The sequence below is a fragment of the Hippichthys cyanospilos genome, chromosome 16 (assembly GCF_059441005.1).
Source record: "Hippichthys cyanospilos isolate Australia breed blue-spotted pipefish chromosome 16, RoL_Hcya_1.0, whole genome shotgun sequence".
Taxonomy (NCBI): Eukaryota; Metazoa; Chordata; class Actinopteri; order Syngnathiformes; family Syngnathidae; genus Hippichthys; species Hippichthys cyanospilos.
This window is the reverse complement of record NC_142384.1, coordinates 11,707,035-11,722,197: the sequence shown is the minus strand read 5'-3', so window position 1 is coordinate 11,722,197 and position 15,163 is coordinate 11,707,035.

Genomic DNA, 15,163 nt, shown 5'->3' with positions numbered 1-15,163 from the left:
ACTTGATGGTCATGTGACATTCAGAAGCTGAGCTGTGCTCGATTGTTCATTACCTGAAATCCTTTTGAGCATGTGAAAAAGTTTTTAAAATTACCTTCAATCCCAAAGACGTAATTTCAAGTTTTTAAGAATCTAGATATTTAATCGTAGGTGCTTCACCCCCACCCTAAATATTTTTAAGTGTTAGGATAAAGGAGTGTCTAAATATTGCTGGCACACAAAATATATGAATGAAATATAAACGTCTTAGTCTAGATTATTTTATTAAAAGCTACAATTAAGTAGTTAGTACTTATTGTAAATATGCCTTCCACTTCAAAAAAATCCTGAATTCATTGGTCTACTTTTCAAATCTTGCATTTTTAAAATGATGAATTTGATTAATTGCCTTGACAATGCGTATTTTCATTTGACATCAAGGTGCAAAAATATTGCCCCGAGATGGCTTAAAATTGGCAGAATTTTGCTGCTAAATTCATATTCTAAAAATGCAAGAATGGGTGCAGTCTATTTCATGACACTTCATTTTGTTAGCTCTTCCACCAACGTGCTCATATTGAACATGCCATCAATTAGCCGGCGTTTGTATGATCAGTAGAGGTATAAACATGCATGACTGAGAAGATGAATGTGGTAAGCACACTTGCGTGTGATCGATCATGTTGCGCACCGAGTCCTCATCGTTTGGCGAAAAGAATCCGGCCCTCATTTGTCTTCTCCTTGTACCATCTGCTCTTCTCAATCCCTCTCCGCTTCGTATGCAAAGAATCCCAACTTCTCTTTGTGCCTCGATTCCTGCCCCTGATGTCATTTTCCATCCTCGCTCTCGGCACCGTGCCAGTTCGCTCCGACTAGAGAGGGGGGAAGAGGCGGAGTGCCGTATGCAATTTGTTCAACTTTATGCAAATCAGCTTTGCTATTAATTAAAAGTCGGCTGCAAATTCAATTAGCCAGCTAAACAAGAAAAGAGAGAGCGAGGAATCTGGACCATGTGAATAAATGTGGAACGCTTACAAGGGTTATTATATGACTTTTTATGTCCTTTTTTCGATGTTGTAGTCTTAACCTGGTGTCGCAAAATTTGGGTGCACAAACAACTGCAAGATGGAAGTGGCGCTAGTCTAGACAATGGGCAATCCATGACACTTGATGATGTGAGTATTCAAACGTCTTGTTTGTGCCCGATGTTGTAAACTGCACATTTGATGTTATTTTATCCGATTTCAGTGTTTGTTTGCTTTTTAATTATTTCTCTGCACACTACAGTGGTCCCTCAAGGTTTTTGGCATGAGGGCCCAGTTTTATGTTGAAACAAAATCCATAGACACATTTCATGGCTGTAACCCACTAGAATTTGACCTCAATGCCTTCTGTAGGTGTTCTACAAATAAAAGCAAGCCCTTAAAGAAAAAATATGAAGCTACGCCGATTGTTGTAACCGATGGGAACCTTGACTTGTATTCTGTTCCATTAAATAGTATCCTGTAAGGCAGGATATTGCAGCCAGGCTTCAAAGGGAAAAAAAAATCAATCCCTTAACTATTCGTGTCTTTATATTGCTGTCAAATTATGTCTTTACTCGCAACTGGTCTACGGTGCAACAAAATGATTGTGCACCACCCTACTGTGCAGAGAAAATGTGATTTCATCGATCAGCTTGACTTTATTATGTTATTTACTCTTGAGATAGCCCAACAAGAAATAATAAACGGACAAATCAGGCTATCTACAGGGCCAGCGAATGTTACAGAATCTTAAAGATGGAATATTCTTATGGCTAATGGTGGAGCGTTGTTGAACTTGTTCCATTTGCTGATGTCTGCCAATACACAAATGTTTTTGGGGGCCCTGCTCAGGGCCTTTTGAATTTTTAGGCGTTCCAGCGATAAACTTTCTTTTAAAACCTTAATACTAAAACTAACACTTTCATGCACAAATATGCTAAATTCACTTTGGCATCTCAAATGGGTCAAAGTGACAGAAAGTGAGCTAAGACACAATTATCCATATGTTTTTTTTAATGGTACAAGGGCCAAATGACAATGATCAATGGCTTCAACTCAACATTTAAAAAAAGAGAGCCGTTTTCAACTCAAGAAATTCTCTTAGTGAAAAAAAAATCCCATCATTGGAATTTTGCCTGTTTAAATAGCCCTGGAAAAAGCTCAATTCTCGTGTGTGTGTTTGTACGTGATTTGCCGGCAATATTGAGCGCACAATGAAAAATCCAATCTGCACGAAGGATACGTGCCTGCGGGAAAATCCTGCATACTACAGAGGACATAGTTTCCTATTTGACTTTCTTTTGTTACTCTGCTGACATGCCATCCTCTACTGTAACAATATGAGAAGAGAACATGTACAAGCGAACACCTTGTGAAGCAGAAGGTAATGGACATGATATACTGTAAGTAAAAAAAAAAAATATAAGGAGAAATGAAAGAAAAGAGGAGATTGTCTGGAGGGGCTGCGATGCGGATGGAGAAGCAGGTTCGGGAGGAGGGTCACATAATAAGAACTTAATTTTCCCCATGGCTGCACAATTGGATCCAGTGGTCACTCGCGGTCGTATATTGTACATGGCTGTGCGTGCTAATTCTATAGGGAGACAGCCCGCCTCCCCTCCGGTGCTCGATAATGGGAAAAGTACTGTAAATCAGCGTCATTCTCATATAACACACCACTTGGGAGTATCCACTTCATTAGGGACACCTGCACACTCTAATGAGATCCAATACGGATGAGAAAATTCACTCAGGCCTGCAACCAGCCATACAAGTTCAGTGAGTGTGGGGAAAGTCCTCAAAATAGTGATTCAGGAAAAATAATTGCCAAGCCATTTGTTTATGACTTTGTCAGTAGTAGGTTCCACATTGTAAAGATTGAATGTAGTTTGAATGCCACACTTGATTTATACACCAACAGTCCCCTATGGCTGCATTCAGTATGAAGCAATGAAGCCTGCAGTTAAGTGTTACTTTTAAAGGACGGATAGTCTTTCAATCCACTCTCCTACTTGGTTATTGCTACATTTCACATTACAAATGTGACCGACTCTCAGTATGGTCCTCGTGTCAAAAAATGAAAGTTGAGTTCCTCATATGTTCTAATTTTACTCATAATTCCCTTTAACTTATAATAGAAAGAGTGACTTGAAAAATTGAGGAAGTTACAGCAGTTTGAATGTTGCTAGGTTGAAATTCCTCTTGTTGGCACATAAATCCTAAGTTCCATAGCAACTAGTAACTTTGGAAAAAGACATTGACCTCAAACTTTCAGGAAGTGTCGATAGGAAACCGGTAAGTGCATTCAAATAGAAGAACTTCTTTGAGATTTTAAACCTTTAAGCTGGGGATTTTTGTGAGGATTTTTTGTTTGTTTGTATGTATACACAACAGAGGAGATTCAGCCTCGTGTATGTGACATAACATGCTTTAAATATATTGACTGGAGAAGAAATAAACCTGGTCCTGGTCTAGTCCTGGTCTAGTACAATGAATTATACTTCATGAGGATAAGTGGTTTGGATTATGGTTTTAAAGCAAAACCATCTCCCCCACCGTTTATAATTTTGTCAGACACGCATGAACATTTTCCCAGGTTATACTCTCAAAATTCAAACCTAGCGATGGCGAGGGAACGTGTACTTGGGCGCGCCAGCTAGTTGGTCAGTTAAAAACACATTAGCAACAATGCGTATCGACTACATCCTGAAATTTGTAAATACTTCGATCACAGTCTTATCATTTTGGCCGCTGAGAATGAAAACCGAGACAAGGGTATTTTTGGGCGAAATTTCAAAATCGATATCGTCTTCAACTTTATCTTTTTGTCAGAGCTGCTCACAAATATTTTAACCTAGTTCTTCATTTGATCATCAGATCATGCTGTGTTTAGAATGTTCTCTTTTAATCATCAAATGTGTTGAAATGTCAGTGCCCGAAGGTCAGATTTAACCTTTTAACTTTGCATATAAATTCATTTTGATAATTACACGACTTGGATGCTCTGCATTGTGGAATAACCCACACCTCCCACCACCATCTAGACGGAGATCGTAGTTTTGGAAAATGCCATGGCACTTGACAACATGAAGAGTACTGTATGCACACCATCTAGTCAAGGTGTAAGTCAAAGCTCTCCGACTTAATTAAGAGCAGCCCACTTTGGAGCTGCCATCTCGTTTACCTAATTAGTCATGAATACGAAATGGCGGCGTTTTAATTATCTGGCTATTGTCAGCCAGGGCGAGCCGATGGGAGAGAAATCATCCACCAATTTTCCTCCCTCCGCTCGGCCGCGTTCCCACACGAGGAAGGCCTGCCTGCAAGGGGCGTGATTGGATTTCTTTGTTTGCAACAAATCGTGTGCTGGCGCTCATTTAATGAATGAACAAGTGACCAGTGTTAAAATGTAATTAGCACTTTTGTTTTTCTTAACCCATATTTTAGATTAAAAAAGCAATGCAAACTGCATGAAAGTGTCTATTAAATGTAATAATGCAAATCCTGAAAATTACATTTGAGAAATACGATAAAATATTACTTGTTGAGCATCATGATTACAATTTTGTTGTTGTTTAAAGTTACACATTTGGAGTCATTTATAAAAACTACAAAATTAAAAAGTATAAATCCTATTTCATTTTGAATGTTCATCCCAGTTAATAATTCATCGCGTGTTCATTTTTGCCCAAATCCATTATCTTTCCTAACTTATCAGTTGAGTAGTACATGAATATTTCATTACATAATTCAAAACTATGCAGAATCTTGTTAGCACCGAAGGTGTCGCTGATGAAAATTACGCTTGTTCAGCCTTGGCAAAGAATCAGCATTCTAATTCTGTGTTTTCATTTTCAGCACTCCCCTTTGTTTGAAAATAAATAAATAATGTCTTTTTAGTCAGGTATAGCAGGATGGAGGTGTTTGGAGCAGGTGCTGGTGGTCATTCTGTCTGTCTTGCAGGCGTATCAGACAAGTAGATGATTGTGCTCTTTGTAATTACCTTGATGAAGGCTGAGCTGATGCTGTGGACGTGACGACAGGAAGAGGGAAATGGAGATGGATGATCCCACTGGGCTGGAAGCTACGAGACTAGAATGTTGAACAGGTCGGATGGGGGCTTGTTGGCAGCGGGTGAGTGCGAGAGACTGTGTGTGTGAGAAAATCTTTAGAGAGCGCGCTCGCCCAGATTGATGTTTACAGAGTTGGTCACTTTATACCATGAAAACATGTATGCGTGTGTGCTTGTAAATCACTTGGTTATGTGTTCAGGGGAGCATGACAAACACCACATACACACACACGCACACACACGCCACCAATGGACTGATACCATTTTATTTTATTTTTTGTAAATTTAGTATCAGGGCAAGATTAACCAATAAGGTGAGAGCTCGTATTAGAGGATAAACTACCCCAGCAACTACACACACACTTTCCTGTTTTATATCAACTACTAAAATTTGCAAAAGCCTCTTTTTGGAAAGGTTATAACTTACCAGCTTTTCTAAATGTGATAGACACAACCACCCTATGTCAAGGTTCTAAATGCGCACATGTTTATCTGGTTTGGCTAACTAGCAGAAGCTAACGTGACAGCAGGGTTCTCAATCAAGTGTTTCCTGTTGGTCCAAAATGCTGCTGCTCATCTCAATTTATCAGCGACTATTATTCCACATTGCAATCTCCCTTGCATGCAATGTTGGTAAATTAGTAGCAAGGTAGTCACTTGCTAGCTAGCTAGCTTGCTTTGTGCTACAACAGTTAGCTAGCTACTAACCAGCCTACATGGCAAGTAAGAAAGACTGTAACATAAAAAGAGTGGTTGTTCATAAGTTGCAATTGTCATTAGGTTAATAGCTAGGTAGTCGGTTGCTAGCGAGCTAGCTTGAAACTAGAAATAGCTAGCTAGCTACTAACCAACTTAATTATGATATCCACTTTTCACAATTAGCAACTAGTTTGTTGTTTGCCACAGTTGTTGACCTTCAGCTTTTTCCTGAAAGATGAAAACCAGCTAGCTACATAGAATAACAAGATAAAACCATTACTAGTTAGCCAAAGGAAGTGTCTAAAAGTTTTACGTGCACACACCACAAGGTTTTCATGCAGTATACAGAGCAACTTTGGTACTCACGGGTTCCCCCTTTATAAAAGTGTACACGCACGCACGCGCTCACACACATGCACGCACTTAAGTTTGGTATTCGTGTGTTCTCTAGTGTCTAAGATATCAAGAACCATGAGTCACCGAGATTACATTTTGGAACTTCCTCATTCGTGATCATCTTCCGTGACACGGACTGTTCGGTGCTTTCCAAAGTCACGACGCTAGGTACACCCATGCCATTTCCTGAGATTTGTATCAACTACTCGAATGATTTATACTGTAGATGTATATTTTGATGGTATGTTTCCCATTCATGTTCCTCCATAAGGTTAAGTAGTTTTTGCCCAATTCTTAAATTATAGGCGCTAGTTAATCTGTTAAATCGCGACGCTGATATTAGTTTTAAATGTACTTATTTGCTGTGGAGTAACTCTGAATACTTTTGTGCATTATGTTGAATTAAACTCTCCTAACAAAAGCTGTGCAATCAATCTAAATCACCTGAGGGAACTGACAAAATAGACCCCTGGCTTCTTTTTTTCTACGTGTGCGTGCTTCTGTTGTTAAATTACCCTAAGGAATAATAGCTTCTATATTTGCTCTCTTTCCCCTCTGTCTCAATTTGCAACATGCGCGCCAAGCCTTATTGCAAACCAAATAAAAAATAGTAATGGCTATTGATCTGGGCTTTATAAATAACCTCCTTGTTTATCATCCTCCCGCTATTTTCCCTTCCCCTTCCAATCTATTCGCTGTACATTAGCCCTGAAATAATTGCAGTTAAATATACTCTTGTGGAGTCATAGAATTGACCAATGAATTAGTTTTCCTTGTTACCAAGTTTGAGCATTTATATTCTTTTTGGTTTGTAATTTATATTCTTTTTGCTTGAAAATAGCAAAAATACACACACACATTGCATTGAGAAGACATATTGATTGTAAAGGTCATGTCTGGGTTGGTCTGTCTAGGTTTTGACCTTTTGCCCTTTCATGCATTCGCAAATGCCTCACTGTTTAAAAAATACATCCTTTTCATCTACATTTATGTACAGCACAGCGCAAAAAATTTGGGCTAGCCCTAGACTTGTTATTAGGAGTGCCGTAATGACCATATTTAACATGTCACTCACAGACCTCCCCCAAGGACTAATAATAAACAACAAAACAAATCATGATGTGCTATATTTGCTGGTTAGCAGGCTATTCTCTGGTTCGTGTGATAATTAAGATGGTGTTTTTTTTTTTAATGAGAAAACATCTAGATACTCAAAACAAATGGTGACTAGAATTAAGTGGGGAAATAATACTTCTTTGCCGAGGATAAAGAATACATGCCAGTGCATGTGTGTTGCTTAAAAGTTAAACTTTAGCGCATGTGCCTATTTGATTCTCAATGTTTGCATTAAGCTAGCTGTTTTAAGCACAGTCTTGTTCTCTTTTTATTTTGCTTTCACCTTGAAAGCCCAATATCCCAAACTTTTTGAGAGTTGTGCTGCTCAGGTTCTCTTCTATAATCAGTATAACAAGAGCAATGAAGCTTTGAGCGAGTATAGCCACTTTCTGATGTTAACAGAGAGCCTTCGCCGTCTCACGAGAGTATCACAATGGGGGGAAATTGTTGCCGTTTGAAACGCTGGCTCACTTTCAGTTGATGGCCCAGCAACTTAAAGGTCACGTCATGAGGAGACGCTTCCCCCCTCCTCCTCTTTTTCTCTTTATCGTTTAATGAAGCGCAATCCTCTCATGAGCGTCAGTGCGCCGCATTTGTCACGTTAACTCGAGCTTTTGCTCCATCATTCTGCTGCGCTTTAAGGTGACGGCTTCTCATGTCTTGCCAGTCCAAACGCCCAGATGAGGGAATCGCTTTTTCATGCTCGTTTGCAACTCTCATTTTGTTTCCACTGCAACATTCTGCCGAAAAAAAAAAAGACCAACATTATTTCGTGTTGGATTTACTGTTGGATATGTGCATTATGGCTGTTCGAAACGAAAGCATAATTCCCAAAAACAAAAGACAAAACTGACAAAACAAATACATAAGTGTCCAAATTAATGCAAAATATTACTGGACAATCAGTGGGCCCCATTAAAGAATGGATTGAGTCATATGTGGCCCGCAGGCTACACTTTGCAACGCCCTGCACGAACTATTAGCAAACTTTAGTAATGACCTGCAGGAGGCGCTGTTCTTCACAAAGCTTTTTATTCTGTAGCTATATTTTTACATGTAATAATTTAAGCATTGATTATGAGGGTGACACACACACACACGAGCTGTCCACTTGACTGATGTGCGCGATGTAAACACACGCAAACGCTCGCGCGCATCTTCGCCTCAGGTTCTGCGGGCCGCCTCCCTAGAGAGTCTGCCGGCTTTACTTTTATTGCTCGCATTGATCTCTCTTCTGGCCCGGCGCGTTGATCGATACGTTGGATTATGGGGGAAAGTTAACCAGGACCACCCCCATCCCTCGCCCCGTATGCCTTTTCCAATCGCCGACATGTAAGTCATGTCAGAGGAACGCTGGAAAAACCCACGCAATCTAATCTGATTCCTTGCAAGGGATCTACAGAGGTGTGCCCGAGGGCAATAATTCTCAGTAGTACTCCTCCAAACAATGACTGAATTAAATGTTCAAACTGTGTATAATGATACAGTGGTTTTAAAAATGTTGCTTTTATCCAATACGGTTATTTTTTTAAGTGAAAAACAAAATTGTTAACACTATTTACTTTGCAACTAAATTTAAAGGAGTCACTGGCACAGACAAAAATGGACATTTCTGTAGTTTTAATCTAAAAGGTGGCTCATTGGAAAAATAAAAGATGTACATCGCAAAGCCAAGTTCAAATCATGTGTTAGCATTGTTTTATCGATATGTTGATTATAAATAATATAAATATATAATATTATATATAATTATAATAAGATTATGAATAGAAATAATGAACAGTTGTGGAAAGTTTATATTGCTTTGTTCTTTTGGTAAGGGTTAAAAAGGCAAAATATAATTGAGAAGCACTGGTTTAGAGTGACAGTGAAAAAAGTAGTCGTACAAAAATAAAATCGCAATACGACAAAGATCAATATTTCTGGCCCTACTAATTTGAGAAATACATAAGTCTAAATGTTCTTTACAACCTTACAACTATCACTTGATTGAACTGCAAAACTGGCTTTTTTTACTTTAGTTCCTGCTTAGATGGCTCGTCTGATTTGATACGTAGATTTAAAAAAAAAAAAAAAGTCAACGCATCCATCTGAGGAGCAGTTAAATCATATTAACTTCAGTGGCTTGGCCGCACAGCACAGCGTTCAGACACAATCTCTGAATATGCACTTAAAGTAGGGAAAAAAAAAGTCATATCAAAAGTTTAATTCCTGGACGTGGAGATTTTTCATCAGCTAATATGATGTCAGCCCCGTATTAAATTGTAAAAACGTCTCCTAACTGTAATCTATCCACTTGCTGGATGGCTTAAATTTATTATCTTAACACGTCGAGCAGTCTCGTCCTACCCGCTTGTGTCTGCGCTTGGCTCTCGGTGGAGATGGCTGTGGGCATCACGTGCCGCCATGAATCATTTATCTCCTCTTCTGTGCTGCATGTGCGCCGAAGAGAACGTGGCGGGAGGAAGCGAAAAGGGGGGTGAGCGCCTGAGGTGAAGCAGGAATTTAAAGAAGTCAGCTGAAGCCAGACAGGTTCATCATGTAGCCCATTGTTGCGCGTTCCTGCTGCACAAATTCACCTAGTTGAATTATTGGCCTAAAATAAAAATGCCATAGAAATTGGTGTCAATGAAGTATGCTGAAGTGGGAGGAGCTATGTTTAGCCTAGGTTGTCAGTGAAATTTAGCGCGGTTATTCTTAGTCCTAAGGTAAATCATCTTTTTTTTTTTTTGAGGCACCTTAACACCCTTAAGTAATATTATATAGTCTATATATTAGCGTATAATGTAATATCTTTTGTTTTGTATTCATGCAGTGTTTGTGAAAAATCAGCTTTTTTCAAGCCATAAATGCATGTTTTATCCCCCCACCCCAAATCCAAGTGGAATAATTAACATGAATATAATAGAGCCTTTGGTATGTCACTGATTAATATCCTCACTGAATTTTATGCATGTTCACTTTTGGAGCAAAAATCTCATATTATTGTATAACGCTTTTGACCCATAATGGTCCCCATTATATAAGTTTTAAAATAATTTATTGAATATTTTTGTGTTTTTGTGTATTTTTTTCAATAACATCAGATCTAAAGATAAATATAAAGTTTTAAACTTTTTTTATCCTCATATTTTATGCTGTTTTTCTCAAACATTGCTTTTTTTCAAGGAACAAACGCAACATATGACCGCCCTTCCCCCCAAAAATTAAACAGTTTCAAAATGCAATACCAAATTGACAATTGTATCACAATTGTAACATCACTCATTTTGATGCATTTTTTGGGGTGGGTTGGGGAGGCAATCACATTGTTTAAAAAAACAAAACAAAAAAAACCCGACACTTTATTATAATAATCTTTCATAAACATTTTTAGAGGTAAGCTGTTGCCTTCCCATACAGAAGCCTGCGATTATTAATGTTATCACTGCTACTTAGGCATGCACGGTCCTCGTGGGTGCTTGTTGTTATTCATCACGCTCACCTCGTGTTGTGCCATTAATCTAAATAGATCCGCAGTTATCTTCTCTTTGCGCCTTCTTCACATTCAATTCTTCAACAAGCCCGCCTCCACTCCTCCCAGACACACGCGAGAACCTTGAAACAACATCATTGTCGTACCTCGTCTCATTTCCCACGACCCTGGGATAGCTTATCTGCGGGGATAATTAGGACCTGCTGAATAATTAAGTGGCTAAAAATGGTAATTTATGAATAATAAATGTGTTTATGATGGACCGGGCGAAGAATAGCGGTTATGTCGGCACTGACAGGAAATTGATGAAGCGGCCTAGATACATACCCGGCTCTCGATATTTCTCCTTTGAGTTCTTGCTGCTGATTGCAGAGACGCTCAGGGTCATCAGCGCTCTCGTTGCCATTTGTGGGCACAATAGGACATTTATGTATAATTCACATGCGTGTCCCAAGGAATACAAAGTCTGTAAAATTTAGGTTCTTCACGGCTATGTGCTGTAACTGTTTCTAGTCCACACATTGGTTTCTCAAACTTAGTATTATTATGTACTGCTTTAAATACTTAACCACCTAAGTGTGAAGTGTATTAAAATATATATATACGTATATATACATATGTATATGTATGTATATGTATATGTGTGTATTGCAATTTGTGGGGGGTAAACATATTTAATTCTCTTTTGAAATGTGACCAAATGGACTTGCACCCAATGGCAGACTACACAGTAGAATTCATACGTGTTCTTCCCAACAAAATCACCTCCAGCTTCCAGCCAGTGTGATTACATTTGTGATTATCGCCACGCAGGCCAGTTCTGCCTGAGCACTTTTCTCGCCGTAGCGTAGCCGGCGGGCAAATGAGGCATCGAGGCGACGTTTTCCACCGATGCCACTTTGGAGGTCACTAACATGAAGGAGGCATTCATCACTCTGACACATTGACGCCACACAGAGGGGGTGCTAGAATAACAACGTTATTACGGTGTTAATCCGCCAAAAATGTTTGTGTATTGTCTAGGATAAGTGTACTCGTTTTAACGCTGTAACTTATGGACGTGTACACAGTTTTTTTTTTTTTTTTTTTTTCCATAATATATGTTATATCGCTACTGCTCACCTGTTTCTCGTGCATGTAATCAAGACCGGCGGGCAAATATTGAGCGGGATCATTGTTGGGCTGAGTGTCTATTTGCTCAATAGAAAAGACTCATTATGTCCTGGATGGATATCTCTGCCCCCTGAGGACATTTAACTAGAAATAGAAATAGAAACAATCAGGAAGGTTGGCGAGATGTATTTATTTATTTATCTAGCTGCATCTGTCAATCAGGTGATCAGAAAGATGAATTACAGAGAAAAAAAACTGCTTATTATACAATTACTAAAATGGTTAGAAAACCAGACAATCACAATCACTAAGTACATGCTGTATACAGAACCAGTCAAAAGTTTGCAATCATGCTGTACTGTCATCACGAACTGTAGATTAATTCATAAGACGTCAATATTATGTTGAATTATTTATGGAATATTTGATAAACACAAAAATAATAAAAACATGTTTACTTTTTACCCAGGTGTACTCATCTTTGCATTTCCTCAAACAACATTATAATGTGGATGATGGTTTTTGACTCGGAATCGACCAAAAAAAAAAAAACCTTCCTATTATTACCATATCTGTTAAAAATGTATATTTAATATTAATTTACGACATTGTAATCTTATGCACAGAGTGGGAAAGACGTTACCTAAGTAACGAATCAATTGAAATGTACGATGGCGTTAATTCTTTGTGCCATGGACGAGAATTCTCGTCTTTTATAAAAGCAGTAACAATAAAAAATAAAACAATTTTCGTCAAATACATTTTATATGGAGGGTAGCTGACCCCCTTGACTAATGCTTACCTAATATAAGCTTATTGAGCGCTGTAGTGATAACTGTGACCACTGGATGGCAGTGTTTCCACAGATACAACACAGACATTACCTACATGTAATTCGTGTAGTAAGGAATGGAAGTCAATTTTCATATGCTCATATACCATCTATATTTACATAGACACAACACCTTGAAAGATGAGTGCAAATAAAACGCTAAAATGAAATATGAGAAATTGAATTCTGTGTCACGGGGAGACACCCGATTTCTAATTTAGGTCTATTTTTGCGGAAGCTGCAATAAATTATAAGGGATGCATTTATGCTTGTCTAAATAAATACTTTCAAGAAAACCTTTTAAACCCAGCTTAATAGTTTCATTTGCCTCATTTGAATCGATAGTCGAAACAATTATGTTTATGCGTGCTATAAATCAAATTAGTGCGGAGTGAGTGGCGCTCAGGCAATCATCAAGCGAGGGCTTCTCACGTCTGATTAGCCGCAAAGCACCATCACTCTTTCGATTGGCCTGCAATCATCAAGTGGTGCATACTTGTGGCACTAATTGGGCCATCACCTTTTTTTGTTGTTGTTGTTGTTAACGTTGAAAGACAAAGAATTGTTACGTGTAGCCTAGCATTTCACTTTAAGAAAAAACAAATCTCTACCTTGCCACTTGGTAGAGGCAATGACATTTTATTGACCGCCTCCCCCCGACACACACCCACGCAGATAGGACGATAGAGCGGCACGTCGACCTTTGAACTTCACCCTCAAGCAGAGAGGGTCAGCTCGGCGGGCTCTTAATTGAATGTCTCGGCCAAACATTGATCACGGTGGCTCGTCAATGTCGCTCAGCGTCCACGCGGGAGACGGCGAGGTCAGCTTGGCATGTTTTGGACTTGACACTTAACCGCCATGTGTGTGTGCGTGTGTGTGTGTGTTGCTGTGGATGATGCATTGTAACAGATGCTGCAGCCTCATTGCTATTTATGAGCAGCAGTCTAATGGAAATGATTGTTATGAATGTTCAGTTCTGCGCAGCACACCAAAAGGTTGATGAGTTAACATGTTTGAAAAAAAATCATTGAGCCATTAATAGTATTTAACATACAAAAAAGACAAAAATATGTTACAATAATATCTGAAGGCATAACAGCCATCACTGACATATATAATGGAAACGTGCTAACGGCTAGCATGAATTTTCACAGTTTTACAACCCCAAAAAAACTGAGTCAAAAATTATCTCTATAATATGTTTTGTGCACCCCCACTAATCACCAGCCATAGCATTCTAATTAACTAATTCACTCCCAAAATGTTTGTATACATTTTTTGGGAATCCAGAATTCCGATACCATATCTATATTCATATTTTTTTTTTCCATTTTTCTGTGTTGGGCTTGAATTCTCAAATAGACTGGAACCAAATTAGTTAATATTGCATTTGCGCTAAAACAGCAAAATCCACTTTTTTTTTATCCATTCACATAACTGTCGACCTGTGGGTGCACTGAATCTCATAAAAAAATGTTTCCGCCTCTACAAATATGCCACAAGTGCAAAACTTGACAGGTATCGCCTTATCTGCGCATTTCTGTTGTCACATGGTCAGAAATCAGCTTCAGCAGCTGGAATCAAGGTCAATATCGCGAGGCATGAGAATAACAATTTGACAGTTAGCAAATGGCGGACGCAGCAAATTACATCTCTATTAAAAAGATATGGGCTGACATTAAAAACAAAGTAAAGTTCCCTCCTGTACAACTTGACATATATTCATTCAGAGGGTGGCCATTTTATCACTGGTTGTCAATATAACTTTTTTTTTTTTTAATTTACAACATAACAATGTAACATTAGACCTAATGATCACTAATGGAAGTTTTGTCACCTTTTTCTATTGTATCTAAATGGCAAGAGAAGTTTTTTGCCAGCTGCTGAAGAGGCTCCTCCATATGCAGTCAGCGTAAAACTGCAAGCTTTCACGCAGCAGGTTATTTATAACCATCTCACTAAAGATGCATGGCCTTGGCGCCTGATTAGTGTCTCCCCTCCTTTCCTCTCACTTCCTTGCTCGCACTCTATCATCTTGTAGGCAGAATAATTGTGTTTAGCCACCATCCTGAGATTGCGGTGATTATCCAGATGTCAGCGACACTATCTTCCGTATGGCCGCGGCGCAAACTGTATGTACAGATGGCCCGATAATTGCCGGAACATGACGAGGATCGTCCTGCTTTTTAATCACATTCGTGTTTCTCTTTTTTCCCCTCTGGTGAGCACTCTTCACTTGATGCTCAACCAGATACATTTCCCCGTCTCAATTAGAAGATGCTTTAATGTCTTCTGATAGCATGCTGATATCATAATGAACTGACATTAGATACATTTAATGTTTTTAATTGCTATCAATGATTTACGTGTTTCTGGATCTTCTAGTTCTTAAAGTAGCTAGCGAGGGAGCTTACGTTTAGCTTCCTATCTTATTTACTAGCTTACTCGATGCT